The sequence below is a fragment of the Ipomoea nil genome, unplaced genomic scaffold (assembly GCF_001879475.1).
Source record: "Ipomoea nil cultivar Tokyo-kokei standard unplaced genomic scaffold, Asagao_1.1 scaffold0900, whole genome shotgun sequence".
NCBI classification, from domain to species: domain Eukaryota; kingdom Viridiplantae; phylum Streptophyta; class Magnoliopsida; order Solanales; family Convolvulaceae; genus Ipomoea; species Ipomoea nil.
Window position 1 is genome coordinate 275,710 of NW_017617328.1, and position 26,066 is coordinate 301,775.

At 37.2% G+C, this 26,066-nt stretch overlaps 1 protein-coding gene and 1 long non-coding RNA gene across 3 annotated transcripts in view; one reads left to right on the top strand and one right to left on the bottom strand.

The window, feature by feature from the left end:
- LOC109179414 (protein ENHANCED DISEASE RESISTANCE 4-like) overlaps positions 1–26,066 on the bottom strand; it is an 86,556-nt gene that overhangs the window by 6,481 nt on the left and 54,009 nt on the right. The window lies entirely within an intron of this gene.
- Positions 11,490–23,434, top strand: LOC109179418. The gene is made up of 3 exons (XR_002053900.1): positions 11,490–11,596; positions 12,156–12,157; positions 23,424–23,434. It is a non-coding gene; the product is annotated as an uncharacterized LOC109179418 (long non-coding RNA).

A 26,066-nucleotide genomic window follows, 5' to 3' on the forward strand; every position in this document is an offset into this window, starting at 1 on the left:
CGCATGTTACTTTATTCACATTCTCCATAATATATTGTTGTGATTATGATATTTAGATAACCCAAAGACGAATAGTACCCGCTCCCCCTCCCCCCTCCGAATGATTCTTCTTAGGCTATTTTTATCCCCGCAAATCTCTCTCACTATAAAAAATGTGTCACACTTTCACATTACCTAATTTTAAAATCATTTACTATTCATACTACATCTATGTAAATCTAATTAACTTTTAAAAGTGGGTCCCAATATATAAAAATATTATTAATTTATATCAATTACATTTAAATATTAAAAAAATAAAAAGTAAAGATTTTTTTTTAAAGTACAAAAATTGTCACAACTTTTGTATTGGATTGCAAATTTGTTGCAGAAGCAAATTTGCAATTCAAATAAGCTATATATACATATATATATATATATATATATATATATATATATATATATATATATATATATATATATGTTGTGGCAAATGCCACATCATCTTGTCAATTACAAATTTACTGGAATAATCCTAGCTTTAATGCATAGCCAATAGTCTACCTACCTAAAATCTAACCTAGTCGAGAAGGGCAATTTATATCGTGCACCAGGGCGTGCATTGCATTGTGCGCCCTGATGCAAAACGACGTCGTTTCATCCTTTTTTTTTTTAAATAATATATTTCGTTACTATGTATTGGTGGTTAATTTTCTTTAAAAAAAAATTCATTTTTAAAAATGTACATAATTTTATACTATAATACACATAATTGTATACATGAATGTAGATAATTGTATAACAAAATACACACTTTTTTTAAAAAAAAGATAATACACATAATCTAACATAATACATAATACACATAAACATTTAACATAATACACATAAACTCTTAATATAATACACATAAACTTCTTGTTTCGAATGTATATAATTGTATAAAAAAAATATACATAAATGTATAAAAAAAATGTACATAATTGTATAAAAAATGTACATAACTGTATAAACAAATACATATAATTATATAAACAAATACACATAATTACGTCAACTCTTTACATAGCTTATCAAAACGACGTTGTTTTGAAAAGTGCGGGATGTACAATGTTATATGTACCGTGGTGCAGGGTATAACGATTGGACGAGAAGCCAATTGGCTAAAAGTTAGTATAGTCGAAAGAGCTAATTTAATTAGAAGGTCCAAATCTCCCAAACCCACTTCCAACATAAGGAGACAAGATCCAAGTCAACCAACTACTTGGATACATATTTTCCACAAATAGACAAAATACACATAACATATATAAGCCTCGTTGACTGCCAATTATTATTGTCATTTTTTTTTCTGTCCCATTTCTTCTCAAATATCATGGATTCATGGGTTTAATACTTTAATCTCTTCCCCTATCTTAAACACTCCACGTTCAAAACTCAACACAATTCAATTAAAAACACATTTTAATTTATCTAATTTATTCATGTTTTATGTTTATATTCTGTCTGGACCTCACCTAAAATATATTTTTAAATATCGATTATAAACTTTTCAATAAATGAAATTGTATGGTCATTTGTTCTGGCCTTCTTGGTAAGGTTAAATAATAAGTAAACAAACTTTAACCAAACAAAACCTTATGACAAGCACAACATAAGAGAAAAGTCAATGCTAAGCTGCATGGTAAAAAACTCATAGAGAACGAAGATCGTTGACCGTGGAATGAAAAAAACGCCAGCTCATGTTGTACATGTGGAATCTGCTGGAGCAAGGAACACCCTTCTGTAAAGCTCTATACAATTACCCTTTAGCTTTTTTTTTTTTTTTTTTTTTTTTTTTGAAAATTTCTTTTCTCAGATGTGAGAGATTGACTCTGATACCAAATTAAAGCATGTGCTCTATCTCAACTAAAAGCCTAATCTGATAGTTGGATTGCACGTTAATAGTTATATGCTCAACATGTCTTACTTAAAATGTTTAATATTTTTTAATAAAAATATAATTTTTATCGAAAGTGCAAAAGTTAAAGTAAGATATGACTTAGCAATGATGTCCGTTATAGGACGGGGAATTTGTTTCTTACTGGTAAAATTAAAATCTCAATCTTATAAGCACTAATGTAACAAATTCTTAATTTCTGTCTTTTTAAGTTGCACTCTGCAATTTATATTACATCCTTCATAGTGTTTAAGAGGCTGGGGCCGCTGGGCAATGGGCGGCATTTGAGATTGGGGTTCAACCTTTGTGTTTTATATAGGGAAAATGATGAATGTATTGTTTAAGGGCTAGGCAATGGGCGACATTCGAAATGTATGTATTATAATGAAATAAGAAGTGAAAATAAGTATAATGATGTTCATTTTTATAATGTTTTATGTTGGCGTATGCTTAATTAAATTTCTTAAAATAATGTTTGATAAATTATTATTATTACTAGTATAGCACCCGTGCGATGCACGGATAGTAACATATATTCAATAATTATATAATACAATATACACTCAGTACACAAATAATGTACATCTCCTGAATATAATATATATTTTTAATATACTAAAAGTACATTATTTTTGTACTGAATGTACATTATTTTACAGTATACAAAATATGGTCTAAATAACTTGTGTGGACCATGGTCCACACATGCACTAATGATTGTTATATATAGTAGGTTTATAATCTTCATAAAATTAAATTCTAATGTATAGGGCCGAAAAATTGGATAATTGGACCAAATGTGATACAAATTACATAGTCATAAACCTAATTATAAAATTTTAATAATTAAGGACCAAATATGATTAATGTATAATAATCAGTGGACTAAAAGTGAAATTTATTTTAATATTTATTCTTTATGTCTATAAACATAAGTTGTAATGTCCAAAAATCCTAAACAAAATGTACATCAGATATATTTCCATTCAGTTTAGAATAGGTTCATAATGTTATTTCTACATGTTAATAAAAACAAAGCTTCATATATCAATATGAATATCATTCAAAAGATCTTAATTATAGTTTTTTAATGATATATTTTTTATATATTAGTTTTATTTTTACAAAAAAAAAAAAAAAAAAAAAAAGAAAGAAAGAAAGAAAAAGAGATTGAATAAATTGGGATTAGATACTTGTTTGACTTTTGAAACAATTTCAACTAATTTTAATACAATTATCATAATCTAATCTAATTTAAATTAAATAAATTGGGATTAGATACTCAATCATGACATTTGTAAAGTTTTAAAGACTTTTAAAATGATAAATTTTAATAAACTTTGATTGATCTTCATAGAGTCGTTCAAAAGTTTTTAAAACTTTATAAGACTCTATAAAAATCTATATAAAAAACTTTTATAGACTTTTATTAACTTTTTATTTTAAAAAGTCTACAAAAGTCATTGAAATTCTAAATTGAATACATCCTTACAAACTTTTAATGATTTTGATTCTTATCATTTATAATTTTCTTACAAAACATTTATAATATATCATAAAATTCTCATTCACCCACATCAACATTTTTAACATTATTATTTTTATCCATAGTATGCTAAGACTTATATACTAATTACTTATATATATTATTAATAAACATCAACAAAAAAAATCATTAGAAATTCATAACAATATTGAACAATAAAATTTATAATAAAAGAATTGATCAAATAAAATATTAAAAAATATAATTACAAGTTGCATAAAATAAAAAAAAATTTAAAATTAATAATATATATATATATATATATATATATATATATATATATATATATATATATATATATATATATATATAGTTAGGATCATATGAGAATATGTGTTTAGGTGAGAACGTGAGAACACATCATGTGCATCCATCAAATATTTTTTAATGGTCAAGATTAGATCAAGTGTGTGCGAACGCGTATTAAATGTGTGCAAACACACTACATCGCGTTTGCACACATTTAATGCGCGTTCGCACACACTTAATCTAATCTAAATCATTAAAAAATATTAGATGAATGCACATGATGTGTTCTCACGTTCTCACTTAAACACATGTTCTCACTGGAACTCTACCCTATATATATATATATATATATATATATATATATATATATACATATATATATATATATATAATTATATTTGATATATTGCGTGCTAGGCATCACGCAGAAAAACTATTTTTGCAATAGAAATTTGAGACTGCGAACAACAAGAATGTGCTACTGTTTGCAACCCCAAATTGTTGTTTCGAACAGTAGTTCGCTATTCATAGTAACTTGTTGTTAAATATATATATATATATATATATATATATATATATATATATATATATATAAATTGCACTTTTGGTTCTGTGAGTATTAGGGTACTGACAATTTGAGTACGTGACTTTCAAAACTCCCAATTTAAACCTTTAACTATGCAATTATTGGCAGATTTTGTCATCCGGGCCAAATTGCCGGCCAATTTTTGCCGGAAAAACATAAATTGGTTCAAATTGTTTTTTGACGAGGGTAAAATTGTCATTTCACTCCCTTCTTCTTCATTCTCCATTTCTTCTTCGCTCACCGGTTCTATCCCCTTCCATTTCGAATGCATTGAATGTTTGGCTTCCACATTGAATGCATTGATGTTTGGCTTCGTAACAACGCCAATTGTCCAATCTGCAGAAACTGCATTTCCTCGTCGGCGATTTTTTCGAACCCCGGCGGTTCTACTGGCGATTTCACGGCGGCCGAGAGTAATTAAGACGACGGCGTTGTTATTGAACTTGATGAGGATCTGTCGATCATCCCGTCTCCGACACCGAAATTTGCGAGAAAAAATCGGAGAAAATTCAGGCGAGTTACCAGCGTTGGGGATGAGTGCATTGACATTAGGCAAAAGGATGAGCAGTTTGCGGTTCAACCGATAAGGAGATCTTTCTCGATGGACTCGGCGGCGGATCGACGGGTTTATTTGGCGGTTCAGAAGGAAGTTCAGCAGCAGAAACGCCGCAGGATGAGATCATAAGTTCCGGCGAGAGTAGCAGTAGCAGAATTAACAAGAAGTCGTTTTTCTCTTTCGGGTATGGACGAGGATCAAAAAATTCAGTTCAAACTACAGGTTCATTTGGAACCTTAGCTTGACGTCATAATATGATTCTTGTTCTTCTTTTGACTTTTTAGTGATTATCATTTATGTTTTGTACTCTGATCTGACGTTTGCGTTTTCTGAATTGAAACTCCGGTGAGCGAAGAAGAGGAAGAACGAAGAAGAAAGGGAGAAAGAAGAAGAAGGGAGTGAAATGACAATTTTACCCTCGTCAAAAAACAATTTGAACCAATTTATGTTTTTCCGGCCAAAATTGGCTGGCAATGTGGTCCAGAGGACCAAATCTGCCAATAATTGCATACTTAAAGGTTTAAATTGGGAGTTTTGAAAGTCACGTACTCAAATTGTCAGTACCCTAATACTCACAGGACCAAAAGTGCAATTTGTTATATATATATATATATATATATATATATATATATATATATATATATATATATTAGGAATGTAAATATAAAAAGAATAAAAATCAAAAGATATAAGTATTTATATGAATATTATGAAACATGTACTAAAATATAACGATGAAAAATTTGCTTTGTTCTTGTATTTAGGGAGAATTAGAGAAAGTTAGGGATAAAAAATTCATAGAAAAAAATAAAAATCAATATAAACAAGCAATAATGAAGTAAAAATAATATTATTTCGAATTTTTGGAGAAAGATTGTAAAGTTTATGAGGGAGGGAAAAATTGGTAGAGTTTAGGTATGAGGAAAATATAGGATAATGAAGAAAAAAAATAATTTTATTAAATTTAGATAGGTTTATAAAGTTTAAATAGGGAAAAAAATAGAGTTTAAATAAAAGGAGAAAACATTCAAAGTTAGAAAGAAAATTTTGAAATCTTGGGGTTGATGGTTGGATTTCAACTATTTATATTTGAGAAAGAAAAGTCTACAAAAGTTCTAAAATTAAAAAGTCTACAAAAAGTTTATAACTTTTTGAATACCACATGACTTTTAAAGACTATTTAAAAGTCTTAATCAAATATTACACGACTTTTAAAAGACTCTTTAAAAATCTTGTTTGAATACTGCCTGACTTTTAAAGACTTTCTAAAAATTTGAATTGAATAACTCCAAACTTTTAAAGTTTATAAAAGTCCTTAAAACTTTATGAAAGTTATGATTGAATACACCCCTTAAGTTAGCACTCTAGCACTTCTTTGAATAGAGATTTGAAGTGGGGAGAATTTCACTTTTAACTATTCAATAATTGTTGTGGATTATATAATTTAATAAGTTATTATTAATTTTAAAAAATTACTCTTTTTGAGGAAAGCATAGGAGTTTAATTAATTATCAACCAACAAAGAAATACAGGTCGGTGGCACAGAGAACCACGAACCTAAGACAGACATAGAACCTATTGGTTTTATGACTTTTGGGCAGTCAACGACAGGCTAACACTACTGTTAGAGTAACGAAAATGTAGGAAAAGTATAGGAGAAATATATGGACTTTGTATTGATGAATATTGCTGGTGAATTTTGTAAGTTGTCCCCCCTCCTCTATGTAAGGGGTCTATTTATACATATTTTGGGCCTAGAGCCCTACAAGGAATAAGAGTTCTAGACTGCCTCATATTGGGAGTTTGTGTTACATTGGAAATAATACGACCTAATTCTACTATACTAGCAATAATGAGTCCAATTCTAATTATATTGAGAATAATAGGCCCAATCTTTAACAAACTCTTGAGTTGCTCCGCACCGTATATCTCTCTTGGGCTTTCTTGATCCAGTCGCTTCCTTGGGCCGGTCCATGTGGCCTAGCCCTAGTATGCTATCCATCATCCAGTACCCCACTTTCTTAAGATTTTGAAGTCGATGTCTTAAGGAAGTATCTCGAGATATTCACGAGTCAGCTATGGTGGTGATAATAATAATAATAATAATAATAATAATAATAATAATAATAATAATAATAATAATAGTAATACTAGTAATAGTAATAATAATAATAATAATAATAATAATAATAATAATAATAATAATAACACCTAACATGAATAGGAAAAAAGGCTGGTTTCTTTTGTTATGATTATTATTATTTATTTATCTATTTAATGCATATATACGTATGTTTTATATAGATACATACACAACATCTTAACTATAATAAAGCTATATGGTTTGTGAAGTAATTAATGTTACAATTAATGCCACAACATCCTTTATTATTAAAAAAAAACACAACATTTGAAAAATAAAATAGGTATATATTATATAATCATATAAAAAATGTAATTTTGAAAAATAAAATAGCTATATATTATATAATCATATAAAAAATGTAATTTTGAAAAATGAAATAGCTATATATTATATAATCATATAAAAAATGTGTTGAATTAGAGTTTAAATTTACTCATACAAAATTTGAAATTTGCTTTCCAAATATAATTATCTTAGTTATTATTTGTATTGTGAAAATTATAATATAGATGAAATACAATTAAGAATATATCAATGTAATTATGTAAATTCTCTCTATAAGTTTATTTGAATATGCACATAATTATAGATTATATTAACCATACAAAATTTTAATTTTAATTTTAATTGCAATTTTGTATTCTATAAAAATAATAAATACTTGACCAATGGAAGCTCAAAAATATTATTATATTAAACAATTTAAATTATTTTAGTTTTTCTATTTTTTATTTATATTTATAATAACATAATTTTTTCCCGTGCATTGCGCGGGTGAATTACTAGTATGCAAAGTAACAGGTGGACCCTGTATATCTACTATCTACTATACTAATAAGAGCCCAAGAGAGTTAGGCCTATAATGGGTAGAAAAAATGGCGGTCAAAATTTTTAATCAAATGAATGTCGACTCAGATTGATCAGATTTTAATTTTTCCTTAAGACTTCCTAATTTATCCTTAATGAATATGATTATCCGTTAACTTTTCCGTTAAATATTATCTTTTCCATTAACTTCTGTTAGTTCACCGTTAACTTACTCATTGATTTCAATAAGAAAGGTCTTAGGTTCGAACCTTATCCCAATCAAAGTTGGCATAATTAGTACTCTATTTTACTCTTATTAAATTAAATAATAATTTAGTAGCTACAACAAAAAATAATACATTTGCATTTCTTTAATTTAGAATTATGTGTCTACAATGTCTTTATTCAAAAAAAAATTATTCATTATCAATAAATTAAATAAGAGAAATAATTTCATTAGTTATATTGCCTTTATTTTTCTCAAATATCAAAATTCTTTACATTCAAATTCATCAATTGATTATATTCGCTACATTGTCCCTACAATGCCTTTATTAAAAAAAAAATTATTCATTATCAATAAATTAATTAAGATAAATAATTTTAGTAGTTATATTGTCTTTATATTTCTCCAATGTAAAAATTCTTTACATTCAAATTCATCAATTGATTATATTCACTACCTTGTCTATTATCTTACAAGAAGTATATTTGGTGTACTTCCTTGACTTCCCATGCTTGATTTTCTGAGAGATGGAAGAGCTTCCAACAAAAATGCAGCAACAATTGCAAAATCAATAGCCTGGGGAGTTCAACAAATTAAAGGGGATGCTTCTTGTCTATATCTCCCGTTCTCATCCAGTACGCCACTCCGCCAAATATTTCTGAGAACGTCTCCCGTTCTCAGATTATGATATCCCATACTCCATTTGACCACTTCCTGTCGACCATGCTTTATACCCTACTGTCTCCTAGACTTTATACCGACTAGACTTCTCTCCTATAACCCTTAGACTCTACACTAAACCCTTCACCTGTAACTTCCCGTTATATGATATTGTCAGGTTCTTTATTCCAGCAGTTATATGGATTTATTTCACAATAATTTGATTACTACTCCATGCATGACGACCAGTGAGGGGTTTGAAGTCCCTTGACCACCGAGTCGACCACTGAGTGGTAGGAAGGCAAGTCGACCACTGAGTAGTAGAAGGCCGAGTCGACCATTGAGAGATGGGAAGGTCTATCGACCACCGAGTGGTGGGAAGGTCTGTTGACCACTGAATGGTGGGAAGGTCTGTTGACCACTGAGTAGTAGGAGGCCGAGTCGACCATTGAGAGGTGGGAAGGTCTATCGACCACCAAGTGGTGGGAAGGTCTGTAGACCACTGAGTGGTGAGATGACCAGTCTAGATGATTGGTTCGCCTAGATGACCAATCGGGGTGACCAGCTAAGATGACTAGTCTGGATGACCAGTTGAGGTGACCAACCCACCCGCGCAGTTTGCCCAAACTAACTGCCAGAATTCAGAGGGCGTTTGAGGTGGTTTGTCGATATTTGAGGTCGGTTGTCGTGACCACTAGTTGGGGCGTGTGGCATGTCTTCCTCTATGGATGAGGTTTCCAATCTCCTTTTGTAGAGTGGTGCATTCTTCGGTGGTGTGACCTGCCTTCCGATGGTAGTGACAATATTTAGGTCCTCTAGCGGCAGGTTTCATATACAGCGACCGGATGATTGGTTGTGAGAGGGGTGGTAGTGGTCGGCTCGTGGCTGATGTATGGCGGGGTAATTTTGCATTGTACGCTAGTCGGGACCCTAATTCGGGGACCGCCCTGTAACAGTGGTTGATGGGTTCCTTGTGGATACTTGATTTATTTTTATTTTCTGACGGTTGATCACCCAAATGTGTTCTTATATCTTCGCAAGGTCGTTCTTCTTTCCTCTTCCTTTTCTGTCGCAAGGCTTCCTCTGCATCTGCGTATTTATGGGCCCACTGGATGGCTTGGGCATAGGTCTCGGGGTTTTTTCTTCGCAGGCTAGTGAGTAAATCCTCGGACCTTAATGTTTCCATGAACAATGTTAGCGTTGTTCAATCGTCCAAGTCCTCTGCTATCTGCATTTGTTCTTGCCATCGCTTTAGAAGTTTTTCCAATGTCTCTGACTCTTCTTGTTGTACTGAAGTTAAGGCCATAGAGAATTTTTTGTCTCTTATGTTTCCAGCGAAGTGCGTTAAAAATTGCTTTGCCAAGGTCTCGAAACAATTGATAGATTGGGGTGGTAGTGACGTGAACCATTGCTGCGCTACCCCACTTAGTGTTGAGAAGAAGGCATGGCAGTACATAGGACCATCCGCTCCTATCATCCTCATCCCTGTTCGAAAGTCGATCAAGTGGTCATCGAGGTTGCCCCTCCCGTCGAACGTGGGCATCGCAGGGCATTCAAAGTCTCTTGGTGCGCGATATTCTTGATTTTCTATAGTGAACGGGTTGGTGGACAGCGGAGACCGAGTGGCCGCCCGGTCCTTTCTACCCTTAGTCTCCATTTGGAGGTCGGGGGTCTCACCACAACTTTCTAGCAGACTATCTAGAGAACCTTCTCTATTACGCTCCTCCCCTTGCGATTCTTGCGCGCGGAGGAATGCCATTTGAGCGGCTCTCGCTCGTCGTTGAGGATTGAGCCTTGTTTTCCGTCGCGGTCGTTTAACTGTTGGGTTGTCCTGTCCCAGTCGTGGGGTGGGGGGTTGTTGGCTTGAAAGTCCTAGGCGGTCAAGGATTGAAACCGTGAGGTGATGTCCTCTGGATGGGTCAGATCCCTATGTTCTCTCGAGTGACCTGTCCCTGTTGTTAGTTCTGTCCGAATGATATTGACGAGGGGGGTCCAGTGGGAACTCGCCTCTCAGTATGCAGTCATGCTGCAAGACTCCCAGGAGGTGCTCAGCGGCCTCCACTACAGTGGGAAGAAGTTCGACCGGTTGGGTCTGTGAGATGCCAGCGACCGGTGAGCGTGTGCTCGGATGAATTGTCCCCTATTCTCGAGGAATCTCCAGGTTGACACCTCCCTTCGGGGGCACTGACCGACCGGACAACATGTGAGAGGTAGGCTGATTGAGGGTTTCTCGCAGATCCCGAACGGACCAGCAAGTGCGGGTTTTAAGGCGAGTGCTCCCCATGATTAGGGTTTCGATCGTTTGCTTTAAGTTTGAGGGACGAACATAAACTTTTCGCATCGGTCCCCACAGACGGCGCCAATGTTGGTTTTATGACTTTTGGGCAGTCAACGGCAGGCCAACATTACCGTTAGAGTAACGAAAATGTAGGAAAAATATAGGAGAAATATATGGACTTTGTATTGATGAATATTGCTGGTGAATCTTGTAAGTTGTCCCCCCCCCCTATGTAAGGGGTCTATTTGTACATATTTTGGGCCTAGAGCCCTACAAGGAATAAGAGTTCTAGACTGCCTCATATTGGGAGTCTGTGTTACATTGGAAATAATATGACCTAATTTTACTATACTAGCAATAATGAGTCCAATTCTAATTATATTGGGAATAATAGGCCCAATCTTTAACAAACTCTTGAGTTGCTCCGCATCGTATATCTTTCTTGGGCTTTCTTGATCCAGTCGCTTCCTTGGACCGGTCCATGTGGCCCAGGCCTAGTATGCTATCCATCAGAACCAGTAGCCCTTGCAAGAACATGAGCAACATGATTCGCTGACCTATTGACATGGTGAACAGACACGTTCCCAATGTCCCTGGCAATGCTACAACATTGCTTAATAACAAGTCCAACATAAGATAAGTCTGAAAAACGTGAATTGAGAGCGGAACAAAAATTAAGGCAATCTGTCTCTAACAAAACATTAAGAAAATGATGAGCCTTCAACCAAGATAACGCCTCCCTTACTGCCATTGCTTCAGCCATATAGGGATCCTTATCGCAGATGATCTTGGCACCATAAGCCGCTACAAACTTTCCGTTGGCATCCCTAACAACAACACCAAAACCCACTCCGCCAGCAAAGATAGCGGCATCAACATTGCACTTAATGGTCCCAATAGGAGGAGCAGACCATGTACTCACCGCGGCCAAAGGTGCTGATGTACTTCCCCCTGCTGGCTTCGTGTATGCATGTAACCAAAGAGCAGAAAGAGACTCCATATTAGCTCTCAAATCATCCACGTTAGGCACATCATTTTTCCACATCACATTGTTGAACTCACGAATTCTTTTGACTTTTAGGATAGCACATACGGGGCCAGCTTAGCCATGAGATGCCTTTACTCGACGACCCGCCACTCTCCCACCAAAACCGATTCATTAATTGTTCTATGCTCATGCAAGTGGTTTGTGGCATTAAATAAACAGACATTGTAAAAATAGGTAAGGCTTGGACAACACTTTTTAATAAAATTTCCTTACCCGCTCTTGAGATACATTTATGCTTCCAAGAATCCATTCGCTCCTTTATTTTCTGCTCGATGAAACGGAATGTAGTAGTCTTATTTCGCCCTAAGAAGGATGGTAGACCAAGATACTTCCCCAGATCATCAGTACACTGAACCCCAAGAAAGTCAGAAATATGATTGCGCATAACAGTAGTAATCCATGCGCTAAACATAACATTTGACTTATCGAAGTTAATGAGTTGACCCGAAGTAGCACAATACAAGTTCAAAGAGTCCCGTACAGCCTGTACCTTCCGTGGGCAAGCTCTGAAAAACAACAGACTATCATCAGCAAACAGTAAATGTGAAACTGACGGGGCCCCTCTAGCTATCTTGATCCCATGAATATCACCCCTTGCCTCGGCCCGATTAAGAAGAGTAGATAGGCCCTCTGCACAAAGGATGAAGAGATAGGGTGATAACGGATCTCCTTGGCGAATGCCTCTAGATGGTGTCACAGTACCAATAGACTCGAAATTCACCGTAATATTATACTGAATAGATGAGACACACATCAAAATCAACTGAGTCCAAGGCGGGTCAAAACCAAGAGCCGAAAACATTCCGGCTAGAAAGTACCACTCCATCCTGTCATAAGCTTTGGCCATGTCCAGCTTTAAGGCAGCCCAGCCCACTGCTCCTTGTCTCGCCCGCCTTAGATAATGGCCAATCTCAGCAGCCACCATTATAGGCAAATTATGTTGTGCATCCGTATGCACCATGCATGGTGCATACGGATGCAAAAATGACTCGTTTTATTAAAAACACACGTCTCACTTAAAAAAAATTCAGTTTCGATTCCCAACAACAACATTATATTGTGCATAATTTGAACTAAAATTCCAGAATTGATGAACTAAAATTCCAGAATCGATGAACTAAAAATCCAGAATCGATGAACTAAAATTCCAGAATCGATGAACTAAAAATCCAGAATCAATGAACTAAAATTCCAGAATCTATGAACTAAAATTCCAGAAATTCCAGAATGAATGAACAATATAATGCTGTCGAGGGAAATCGAAACTGATTTTTTTTAAGTGGGATGCGCATTTTTAATAAAACGACGTCGTTTTTTGCATCCGTATGCACCATGCATGGTGCATACGGATGCACATCATAACTATTGACCATTATATTGTCCGAAATTAGACGACCCTTAATAACCGCACTCTGCATGGGGGATATAATCAATTCCAACACCTCCTTGAGGCGATTAGCCAGGACTTTCGCAATGATTTTGTAGGACACGTTACATAAGGCGATTGGCCTAAGATCACCAACCTTTTCCGGAACCATTTTCTTGGGAATCCGATGTTGGTATCGTTTAATCCCGTTGGGATAGACTAGTTGTTGAGGCACTCCAAAACAAAACATGAAAGATCGTAGCCAACTACAGGCCAGAATTGCTGATAGAAAGCAGGCGTCATACTATCCGGTCCTGGCGCTTTCTCGGGTGCCATCTCAAATAAGTCCGTCTTCACCTCCTCATGGGTAAACGGTTTCAACAACATGTCGTTCATCTCGGTATTTACCCGGGGCCTAACGTGCTGTAGGAACGTACTGCCATTGGAAGCCGACTGAAAGATTGAGGAATAATATCTCATAATAACTTCGGCCTTTAATAGCGAGCCCTCCACCCATTCATCGGACTCATTCTTTAGCTTTGACAAGTAGTTTCTTCGCTTACGTGCCGTGTCCAATTTATGAAAGTATTTAGTATTGTGATCACCTTCTTTTAACCAAAGCATATTCGACCATGCAGACCTCTCTTCTCAGAATGGTACATGATGTCGTTAAAATCTCAAATAATATCCCAAGGGAGATTTGAACGATGTTTTAAGTTACGGAGAAGATCCCACGATTCTTGCCGCCTTGACCCCTCCGGAAAGCCATAGAAGCTGGTTAGCCTCCAGTGCGATTTACCAGGTTCAGAAACTATTACATCTATATGATTGGACGAATAGCTCAATAAATTAGCAGCATCCTTATCCCTCAATAGGAGAGCCAGCCCACCACGATCAATAATTAAACACCCCTCAAAACCCATACGTCTTCGATCAATAATTTACTCTTAATTATTCGAAAAGTAGTAAATTTTGATTTCTCTCCTAATGAAAGTCATGAAAAAGGTTCATGATTAAAGTTTTTAGAGGAAAAAGAAAATTTCTAATGTTTGCTTATACATTTAATTTGTTAGACAAGAAATGGTGAAATTTCAAAACAACAATCTAAAATCCCTCAAAGATTTTCGAAGACTTCTGATACCATATGGACTAGATTTTTAATTTTTCAAATAATTGAGCGAATAAATTTTTAAAATTGAAAAATGAGAGACTAAATTATATAATTAATAACAATTGAGAGACCAAGGGCGTTATTATTTTCAATTGAAGAATGTGTTCCGACCAAATTAAATATTGTACGTGTTCCGACCAAATTAAATATTGGGGCGTTTGTCTATTGCTACATATTTATTGTTAGATCATAATAATTTGTGGTCCGAATTCATTCAGACCATATCCACCCACATCGCATGCAATAGACTATTCTTAGATCATAATAATTTGTGGTCCAAATTCATTCAGACCATATCCACCCACATCGCATGCAATAGACTATTCTTGCGCTTCATCGCTGATTGCGTCGCTCCACCTTGTGCATTCCTCATAACTCTCTAATTTAGAATGTATAAATAGCAGGCTTTTCTATTCTTTCAATGTACCTCATTATTACATCAACATTGATTCATCATTTATTCCTTCATTCCTTACGTAGCATATATATATATATATATATATATATATATATATATATATATATATATATATATATATATATGTGTGTGTGTGTGTGTGTGTGTGTGTGTGTGTGTGTGTGTGTATTCAAATGAGGACAAGTATATTATAGAGGACTGTGAGGACAGATGTAGTGTGTGCCATTAGCCTGTATGTCGTGTGCATGGCCGAATGTAGTCGTTTACCACAGTTTGTATGTCGCGTGCTAGATTTGTTAAGTTATAGAGGCTGTGTTCGAAACCTGATGTTTACATTTACTCTTGTGTGCCATTATGTATTAAGTTGTATGCCTGGTATTAATTTGTTGTGTGCCCATTATTTGTCCTCACAGTCCTCTATATATTGTTGTCCTCATTTGAACTCAACCCTATATATATATATATATATATATATATATATATATATATATATATATATATATATATTTCTTATTCTCTTTGGAGTTTAATATATATATTTTATATTTTCCCAATTCATCAATTTCTTATTTTGTCATTTTGATATTTTTTCTATTATTTAACTTCTATAATTCTCAATTTTCGATTCTTGGCTTCCGCATTGTTCCGCTATATTCCTAATATTTATTATTTTATATATAAATAAATCTTGTGTATAACCATTTCACGTTAAACATATAATACTTTTTAACTAAAATATAATGCTTTTTATGGTCTCATAAAAAATATTACATTTTAATTAAAAAAGTGTTACATATTTCATATGAGATAGATGGTTTTACACAGTATTTGATCAATGTTTGATGTTTGATTATATTGAAATAGACATCACATTTTTCAAGTTTCAACCATCAAAGGTCTTAGCCTACTTCGCTTCCCGGGCCAAACTTCTCAGGCCCTATGGCGATTCAGTTTGATCACTATGGCGATATCTTAAAATTCAAGTCATCCACCCCAAACCTTAAAGATTTAAAAGAAGCTGTAGTTTTTCGAAGGCCTACTTTAAGAAAAGTCTGCTTAAATTCCTATAGGAAGACGAGGAGCCTCGTATCTAGACTTGGCAATTATGAATATAACACGGAACGAAATACGAAAATAATAGGTTACTGCTCTAATGGCACTCGTGTTGTAAACGGGTTGATCCATTAAGAACCCGTTATATTTCGTGTGTTAACGGGTCAACCTGTTTAACATGTTAATATTATTGTGTTAAGCCGTTTACACAAACCCTTTTTATAACCCGTTAAGAATCTCGTGTTATTTAATATAAAAGGAAAGTATTTTTCTATTTATAATAGCTCAGAATGGATAAGATTAAAACAAATAGATAATATGAAATAATAGATTAAAACATTTCATCATGAAATTATTTCTCTTAGGGTTTCTTCATCGGCGCGGTGGTAGCGAGGCAATTTCGACGGCAAATTTACGCAGAAACAACACAAACGACATACTTCTACGATCACTGGCATGGCTGCGTCTGAAGCTGTGATAGCTGGACTGTCGGACAGATGGGCAGAGATAGTATTGGAAGACGAGGACGCCGGTGTTGAGGCGCCGGCGGTCGACGTTGGCGGATTCTTGGATGCTGGTCGGCCGATTCTTGACTCAACGATTGATCAAGGTTGAGTATATGCGACAGGTTATGGCCTCGGCATGGAAACCGGTTAGTGGTGTGCATATCACGGAGCTCCAACCGAATCTTTTCCAGTTTGTATTCCATCACATAACGGATGTCCGGAGAGTTATGGATGAGGGACCATGGTCCTTTGAGAATTGTACGCTGTTGTGTAAAGAGGTGAAGGATGGTCAGTTGCCGGAAGATATGGTGCTTGATACTGTGGATTTATGGGTGCAGGTGTATAACCTGTCGGTTGGCTATAATACGGTACCGGTACTTGAACAGACAGGGAACTTTCTGGGGAAATTCCTAAAGATCGATGAAAGACAGATGAAGGGGCCTCTCAAAGCGTTCTACCGATTTAGGGTTTGTATGCCCGTGGATAGACCTCTGAAAAGAAGGATGAAATTGATTCGGCGGGACAAGACTTGGGGATGGGTGAATTTCAAATATGAGAGATTACATACTTTCTGCTTTTTCTGTGGACTTTTAGGGCATTCGGAAAAGTTTTGTTTGAAAGCTAGAAACTCGACTTTGACTCCTGAGCAATATCCTTATGGTGTATGGATGAGAGCTGGTCAGGCAAGAGGGCCACGGCCAGTCGAAGAACCATGGTTACTTACCTCGGATGAATCGCCGATCCGCCAGGGATCCGTGAGTGGGGCGCCGAAAATTCCGGTTGATACTGAACAGGCACACGGCCGAATTGAGGAGGAGGAGGGGGTAACAGCGTTGGCTAAACGTCGTAGGCAGGATAATAGACAGTTGACTGATACGGATATTAACATGGCGGATAGCTAAAAAAACTTGCTTCAGGCGGGCTCTGGTTCCCAGACCCGCCCACAACAATGAGTACTCTGAGTTGGAACTGTCGTGGCTTGGGCAATCCACGGATAGTTCGTGTAGTTGTGGACATGGTGTCCAAGAAGAAGCCTGATTTTGTATTTTTGATGGAAACGAAGGTGGCACGAATACATGCTGAACGTGTTCGTGTTAAGGTTGGTTACGAGGGCCTTTTTTATGTTGATAATACGGGCCGTAGTGGTGGTTTAGCATTACTTTGGAGGAAGAACAATACTGCAAGATTACTGGGTTACTCGAAGACGCACATTGATGTGGAGGTTAATATAAGTGGTTTTCCGAATTGGAGAATGACTTGTTACTATGGCTATCCAGAACGAACACGGAGAACTGAGTCATGGGATCTATTGAAACAGTTGGCAACACAATCTGAGCTACCCTGGGTTGTGATTGGTGACTTTAATGATCTCCTGTATCAGTATGAGAAGAAAGGTGGAAATCCACACCCGAACAGTCTCTTACGCGGCTTTGGAGAGACTATTGATTAGTGTGGTTTGGCACAGTTACCAATGAGTGGTAATCAGTTCACATGGCAGACGGGCGAGGGCACTCCTGGATGGATCCAGGAAAGACTAGATAAGGTACTAGTCACTAACCGCTGGAGGGATATTGTTAATGGCGTCACGGTTACAAATCAATGGACAAGACGATCAGATCATTCAGCTATTTTCATGGGGATTCGACATTATGGGACCAGGAGGGGTGGGGGCCGAAGATTTCGTTTTGAGATGGCATGGCTCTATGATGAGGGATGTAGAGCAGTAGTTGCTGAATCATGGGAGGAAGGAAGGAGTAGGGGACCACAAAGTTGTATTGCACGCTGTGGAAAATGGTTAACCCGATGGGGGGGGGGGGGAGACCGTTACCATAAGTTTGGGGAAAAGATTGAGCAGCTCCGGAAAAGACAAGATCAACTCAGGGGATGTACTGATCACGCATCCCTGGATGAGTATAACCACCTAGAGGACCTATGCCGAGTGGAGATGCAGGAGGATGTATACTGGAAGTAGAGGGCCAAACAGCACTGGCTCAAGGATGCTGATGCCAACACGAAATTTTATCACAGGTATGCCTCGAACCGAAGGAATAAGAATACTTTAATTAAAATTATGGATAGTAGCGGTGAATGGGTGGAAGGGGATGATATGGCGGGTGTGGTTCTGGATTATTTTAAGCACATTTTTACAACTAGTAATCCCATGAGTGGTGATCTGATCTATAGAAATATTACTCCACGAGTAACTCAGGCACAAAATGAGTTATTAATGCGACCCTTTGAGGTTGGTGAGGTGAAAGATGATCTCTTTGAAATGTATCCTGATAAGGCACCAGGGCCGGATGTGATGAACCCGGATTTTTATCAGAGTTTTTGGGATATTGTGGGGGGTGATATCTCGACTTTTATTGTAAGCTGTCTGAATGCAGGCTCATTGCCACCTGGTCTGAATAATACCGATGTCGTATTAATTCCTAAGAAAGATGTTCCTGAGCAGGTCTCTGATTTGAGACCAATTGCGCTTAGTAATGTAATTTATAGGATTATGGCCAAAATGATTACTCGGAGGATGAAACCCCTAATGGATAGTATTATATCTGAGTCCCAGAGTGCATTTATACCAGGAAGGTTGATAACGGATAATATTTTGATTGCCTCAGAGGTAGGCCATTATTTGAACAGGAAACAGTGTGGAGCAGTTGGTTGGAGTGCCTTAAAACTAGATATGGCGAAGGCCTATGATCGTATGGAATGACCTTTTTTGAAAGGTATGATGGTGGCCCTGGGATTTAATGATAAGTGGATTGATCTTATCATGATGTGTGTTACAACGGTATCCTATAATTTCCTGGTGAATGGGACACATAGTGATTCACTAATACCAACTAGGGGCTTAAGATAGGGGGATCCATTATCTCCGTACCTTTTTATAATTTGTGCTGAAGGTCTCTCTATGTTGTTACAACAAGCACAAGGAAGGGGTTTAATACATGGATGTAGAGTAGCAAGGGGTGCTCCGCCTATCTCACATCTTTTCTTTGCTGATGATAGCTTATTGTTTTTTAAAGCAACTGTGCAGGAGGCAAATGAAATTAAAGGATGCCTGACTCTATATGAAAGTCTGTCTGGGCAGGCTGTTAATTACCATAAATCCAGTATATGCTATAGTAAGAATACGACGGAGGAGGTCAAGGAAAATGTGGCGCAAGTTTTGGGTGTGATCCAGGCTCCTAACTATGGGAAGTATCTTGGGTTGCCATCATTTATTGGCAGAAATAAAAAAGCGGCATTTGCTTATATAGAAGACAAGATCAGACAGAGAATAGGATCTTGGAACAAGAAACTATTGTCACAGGCAGGAAAAGAGGTCTTATTGAAAAGTATGCCTACTTTCTCAATGAGTGTTTTCTTATTGCCTACTACTATCTGTACGGCTATTGGGCGGTTGATGAATAGGTATTGGTGGGGCTCAGGGACTGACCAGAGAATCCATTGGAAAGCCTGTGATAAGTTATGTATTCCAAAGAAGTATGGTGGATTGGGCTTTGAAGACCTAAGAGCTTTCAATGTGGCAATGTTGGGGAAGCAAGCTTGGAGACTATTAACCAATACAGATTCTCTAGTTTCTAAAGTTTATAAGGCAAGATATTATCCGAACCAGCCTTTTACTGATGCGATTATTGGGAACAACCCAAGTCACTGTTGGCGGAGCATTATGGCGGCTAAGGGTTTAATTTGTAGTGGGGTAAGAAGACGAATTGGGAACGGAGATTCTACCTCGGTGTGGGGACACCCATGGTTGCAAGATGAAGATGACCCCATGATCCAAACAGAAATGCCACCCCAACTGAGTAATGCCAGGGTAATCAATTTAATTGAACAGGATACAGGCACTTGGGATTATGATTTGCTTACTGATATTTTTGAGCCAAGTGATGTGGCTAGAATACTAAAACTACCAATCTCCCCAGACTATGATGATATGTGGTACTGGTATGGCGACCCCAAGGGCAACTATACAGTTAAACATGGGTATAAATGTGTTTTGGGAATTATGAGAATGTGGAGAATGAGGGTTTTATGAAATGGCTAACATTGTGGAAGCAAAGAATACCACCAAAATGGAAGACTTTATTATGGAGAGCTTTGAGTGATATCCTCTCTACTACCAATAACTTGCTTATAAAAAGAGTAGAGGTTGATCCGGTGTGTGCCATGTGTGGAGTTGCAAATGAGAATATTATGCATGCATTGGTTTTGTGTGACTACGCAAGGACCATTTGGGCACTATCTAACCTTCCATCTATAAATATTGTGACAAATATTTTTTATGAATGGTTTAGTGCAATGTTAAATATTCTAGATTCTGATGGTATTGCCTACGCAGCTGCAATTATTTATCATTTATGGAGGGCTCGGAATGGTGCGGTTTGGGAAGCATATTTACCCAGACCACGACGATTGCTCGCCGCGGCCCAGGCCGAGTTAGCCGCATGGCACCATGTCCATGCGCCGAGAGGGGAAACGAGTGCTGCGCCAACCAGAGCCCCACTGCCCAGCACTGCCCACGAAACTGCCATCCAAGCTACACCAAATCACGGCCCAGCGGCCAATATTGCCCACGAAGCCGGCATCTAGTATACGGAAGATCACGCCCCAACACAAATACAATCCAAATGCTATGTCGATGCTGGATATCACTATACGGACAATGCGGCAACGGTAGGAGCAGTAATAATTGGATCAGATGGTCGATTTATTTCGGCATACGCCGCACCTTTGCCACGTTGTTTTTCCCCACTAATGGCTGAGGCATATGCTTTTAAGGAGGCTCTATCTTGGCTACGCGACCGTGGAGAACAAAATGTCGAACTTTATACAGATTGCCAGATGCTACAAAGTTATTTAACCACACCGCAACTGCTCACACGATCATATGTTGGCTATGCTATTGATGGATGCAGGAACTTTTTGTCAATGTTTAATTATAGTCATGTTAATTTCATTCCTAGATCGCAGAATTATTTAGCGCATAGTTTAGCTTCTACAGCTTTCTAGTATGATACAGCTATGTATTGGGATGCTATCCCACCTGATGCTATTTCAGCTTATCTATGAATACAACCCATTGGTTGACCTTCAAAAAAAAAAGATTAAAACATTTCATCATTAATCTATTTCATAACATATTTTAAAATACACAAGAATTAAATACAAACTATGATAAAATATTTGTTAGAGTTAATTTCATTTTTGGTCCTAAATTTATAATTGTTAGTCCACTTTTAGTCACTTTTTTTCAAAACATCCGATTTTGGTGATATTATTATTGTGGCATGACCATTATTGGTTCTCCGTCAACAAATATGTTTAAAGGACATTAAATATGACGTTATTAACCACTCAAAGTTCTCATTTTTTCTTCTTGGAACCACTAAGTCTTGTGAATTTTTATGAAATAGACTTATGCATTAGACTTCAATTTGTCATGGAGTAGACTTGTGGTTTTTAGAGTGTGCAAACTTTGATAAAAGTTCGATTAATCGACCTAACCGAAAAATTTCGATTAACCGTTTTTAACTGAAATACTCCAGTTCGATTAATGGTTAAAGAGTTTATAGAATTTCGGTTAACGGTTAATTAAGTTACAAAAATATTAGTTAATCGAATTTATCTATCGATTAACCAAAGTGAACTCAAATGATTATGGTAGTCTGCTATGGATGCATCGTGCTGGAAAAAGGTTGTTATACACTTTTCAATTTCATAGATGCAAGGTCCATTCGCAGTAGAAAATCGTTCTTGTAAATCTGTCCAAGCGGAGGCAGCACCGGTGGCATATAGGATCGTGTTAGCCATGGACGAGTGTATTGAATTGAGGATCCATGACATCACAATGTTGTTCACCCGGTGCCAATGAGCGTGATCGGGATAGGCAACAGCTAGCATGGGAAAGGATCTGTCAACAAAACAAAATTTATTGCGCCTTTTAAGGGCCATTGTCATCGCCCGTGCCCAAGGATTGTAGTTATCAATGCCGGTGAGAACATTGCCAACAAGCGTGGTGCCCATACAATAAGAAGAGTAGAGATAATATGGATTTTCAGCATCGAAAAGGACGATAAAGGGTTGTCGCCAAGGTTGCAAAAAACGTTAGGCGCCCCCAGGCGCCAAGGGGGCGCCTAGCGCCTAGGAGCCGATTTTTTATTTTTATTTTTTATTTTAAAAAAATTAAACTAAAAATTTTAAAATTTAATAGTGAAACATAAGGTTCCTCTAGTTTTTTCTTACAAATTATTTACGTAAGTGGTTGTAAAATCGTTTTGAATATTGTTGAAACCATCTAAATACATAAAAAGTTAAAATTAGAGTAAAAGACATTTTTAGTCTTAAATTTATAGTGGCTTGGACAATTTTAGTCCTTTATAAAAAATTTGCCATTTTATGGACAGAGCTATTGTGGCGAGGACATTTTTGGTCCTCCGTCTATATTTCTGTTAGATAAACGTCTAAGAGAGGGGTAATTACGTCAATTTAGGCTATCTCCTTCTATCTATTATATCTATGTGTGTTTTGTTTTCTTCTCGGTCATAATTCGAAGGAGTCGGAGAGTCCAAGTTGCAGTTGTACGAAGAAATTGCCGGAGAATCGAAGCCGCCAAACAGGTTACTAATCAAATAGATAGAAGGAGAATCGAAGTCGCCAAACACACATAGATATAATAGATAGAAGGAGATAACCTAAATTGATGTAATTGCCCCTCTCTCATACGGTTATCTAACAGAAATATAGACGGAGGACCAAAAATGTCCTCGCCACAATAACTCTGTCCATAAAATGACAAATTTTTTTTATAAAGGACTAAAATTATCCAAGCCACTATAAGTCTAGGACAAAAAATGTCTTTTACTCTTAAAATTAAGAGCAAAAGAAGCATTTTTGGAGAAGTAAGAGGGCCAAACTGCCTTTGGCTGTTTGTGGTGTATAGATCTCGAAAAAATACGCGATTTGAAAAAATAATTGTCCAAAACGGACAACCGAATCAAAAGTTATGCCTTTCCGAACTTTTAACACTTTACAACACAAAAAAAATTGAAAAAAAATAAAATTAAACGGCCGAACCGGCCAGCTAGACAGTCTAGGCGGCCGCCTAGCCACCCGGCCGCGGAGGAGGCCGATTTCGGCCGAATCATCCGCAGTCGGGCGGCGCCTAGACGCGATTTTTGCAACATTCGTTGTCGCTGAATGGCAAAAACATGACTAGTGTTGATGGTGGATTCGTCCGGATTAGTGGATGCACAGAGAGAGTCTGTCGGTGTTGTAGCCGTCTTTGGAGACTGGAATGTAGTGCCAAAAGGAAATCAACAAAGATGAAGAAACATTGAGCAATTGAAACCTTCTGATACCATATAAGTTGTGTTATGTACGTATGAATACATGGAGGAATGAGAATAATATATTAACTATGTATATTGACTTGTAGTGAACTAAGGATTACATAAGATATATACATTGGTTTGAAAAATAAAATAAAATAAAAAGGTAAGAATACATATAATAAAGTTATTTACCTAAAAAGATACACTAATTGTTTTCAAATAATATGACTAAATATATATATATATATATATATATATATATATATATATATATATATATGTATATGTATATATATATATATATATATATATTTAGTGAGTCTGGGCAGGGCTTGGAAAAATATGAGGCCTTATGCACGCAGGGGGTGGTTTAATTCTTTGTTTGATGGGTGAGAATAAGTTCTTTGGGCTTCATTAAAAATGCCCCATAGAAATGGAAATCAGTTTTGGAAAATTCACATGGGCTTATGTTGGCCGAATGGATATGATGGGCTGTGCAATGGCTTTGGGCCTGGTCTGTTGATTAGGCCTTTATTGGAGGCAATTTATATCCTACACCACGGCGCGCGTTGCACTGTGCGCCCAGATGCAAAACGACGTCATTTTAATTTTAATTTTTTTGAAATTTCCCGCCCCAGTGAATGTCAGTTATTTTTTCTTTAAAAAAACCTCTGTTAAAAAATGTACATAATGTTATACTAGAATACACATAATTATATACATGAATGTACATAATTATATAACAAAATATACATACTCTTTTTAAAAGATAATACACATATCTAACATAATAAATAATAAATATAAACTTTTAACATAATACACGTCAACTCTTAACATAATACACACAAATTTTCTGATTCGGATGTACATAATTGTATATGGTAGGGAATACCCCGACCGACATGCCTTTGTCTTCTTTCTTATTGTTTTACAGGTGACAGGTCGGATTTCTTTGGAAGAACCCGGTAGGGGACCGACCGGGCACTGCCCGACCAGTGGTGTCAACCACCGAGCGGTAGCTCTTAAGCAAGAGAGCTATGTGGATGCACGTGGCAGCACCAGGCGTTGACAGGCAAGGCACCCGGGAGGATGACACGTGGATGCTACGTGGGAAGCATGCCGAACGGCCGGACTTGTGTCTCCGGCTCCGCGGCTATAAATACCCGTCGACGCAATAGTGTGGGGGACTTTTGGACGATCAATAGGCTGTTATTAGAGACTCCCGACCGCAGTCAGTCGGTACTCGGAACAGTCACTTAGATTGTACTTAGGGCCTTTGCTTGATCAATAAAGTTATTTACTTGCTTTAATTGGTCTCGTATTATTTGTTAATTATCGCACACGTGGAATTAACACTATCATTTTGGCGCCGTCTGTGGGGACTCGTGCACGAAAGCTACGTCAACCGAGCACCGGTACCTCTTCATCAACACGATGTTTCCTTTCATGTATAACCTCAACGACTACGACCAAGCAGACGCAGCTAGCGACAATCAAGGTCAGAACGTCGATCTCAATCTCAACCTCTCTCCACCACACCCACCGGTTCATCAAGCGGCCCAGCACCAGGTGCAGTATGTTCAACCGGCATACCCGATGCCTGCCCAACTGGGATATCCTACTCCCGGTCAGCAGATCCCTTATCCCAGGCAATATCCGTACCCAACTCCTCCTCAACCTTACAGATATTGGCCCAGTCAGCCAATGTTTTATCAGTCCCCAGCCGGATATCCACCATACATGCCTGCGTACACGGCTCCAGCCGCCGCCCCTCCAGTATACCCGACTGCTCATGTAGAGCCGGAGCATCAGCCCATTTCCCGGGCTCGACGCTCGGCTCGTTCGCGGTTGGGGTCGGGGGTGTTGATGCGATGGAGGCACTACGGCAGAATCCACAAGCAGCACTAGAGTTTCCCGCCCGAGCGGAAGATCCCGAGCAGATTGATCGGGAAGTGGCTTTTGATCTTCTTCGACCGGAAATGCGACAACGCCTAAGACCGGGCTCAAGTCGGCCAGCAGATGATGTGCCGATGCAGGATGTTAGCCAGGAGGCATCGTCTGGGCATAGCGGGTCGAGATCTCACCGTCGACGACGCGCTCGGGAAGAAAGCCAGGCTCAGATGGCTGAGCTCAACGAAACCCGAGGATTGCTCTACAACCTCCAGGCGGAGTTCGCTCAGTTCAGGAACTCG